We start from the raw sequence: 1,064 nt of genomic DNA, 5'->3' as shown, positions 1-1,064 counted from the left end.
GCTTTCTTTGCAAGTGTTGGAAATGGAAGTGGTTGAGCAATTTCTTCTTCCAAGGTTCTTTTGGTCTTGGTTGTCTCCCTTGTTGGTTGGGCTTCATCCTCAACTATGGCTTGTGGTGTCTCCTCTTCCACTACCTCTTATATCTCTATTCTCTCTTCCTCTTGAGCGGTTGTGATAGGACTTGGGTCCTTTGCTTCCTTTTCTTTTAGTTGTGTACCGGATCTAAGGGTGATGGCATTGATGCCCCCTTTTGGATTTGGTTGAGGTTGAGAGGGAATGACACTTTGGATTGGGGGTTGAGGAGTTGGGGTCGATGGTGTGTCCATGCGTGCAAGAAGAGCTTGTAATGTAGAGGTGAGACCGGTGAGGCCGGAAGCAAGTGTGTTTTGTAATTCCTTTTGGCCTTGGATAATGGTCCGGAGTGTTTCGTCTTGGTTGGAGGGGGTAGTTGCATATGTGAGTTGAGGAGTTTGTGATTGGTTGGGTGGTGGTCTTTGATGTGGTGGTTGTTATGTTTGGTAGTTTCTTTGTGAGTTTTGTTGGTTGTATGGTTGATTTTGGAAGTTGTATGGTCGGTTTTGTGAGAAATTTTGCGAGTTGTTATTCCATCTTTGACCTCCATTGTTGTTGTTGTCCCTATTCCCTTGTTGATGATTGTCTTTCCAATTTTGATTATTGTGTCCACTTCCTTGGTTGTAGCTTCCTCCTTGATAAGGGTGCCCTTGGTTAGGATTACCTCCTTGGTAGTACCCTTGATTAGGGCGGTCATAGAAATTATGGGTGGCCGCCAAAGTGTTGTCTTCTTGAAGGTTTGGGCACTCATCCATGTAGTGAGAGTAGCAAGAGCAAATGCCACATACTCTTTGGGGGACCAATTGTTGGTTGTGTTGTTGAGATGGTGGAGGGTGTTGTTGATATGATTGAGGTTGCTGTGGTTGTTGTTGGTTCAATTGGAGTTGCCTCAAAACGGATGTCATCTCATTCAAGGATTGAGTTAGAGCGGTGGCTTCACTACTAGTTGATACCTCGTTCACAGTCCTTGGACGGTTGACTCTTCGCCTCAT

Source organism: Arachis ipaensis, chromosome B02 (assembly GCF_000816755.2).
Source record: "Arachis ipaensis cultivar K30076 chromosome B02, Araip1.1, whole genome shotgun sequence".
NCBI classification, from domain to species: Eukaryota; Viridiplantae; Streptophyta; class Magnoliopsida; order Fabales; family Fabaceae; genus Arachis; species Arachis ipaensis.
Note: the sequence above shows the minus strand (reverse complement) of the source record.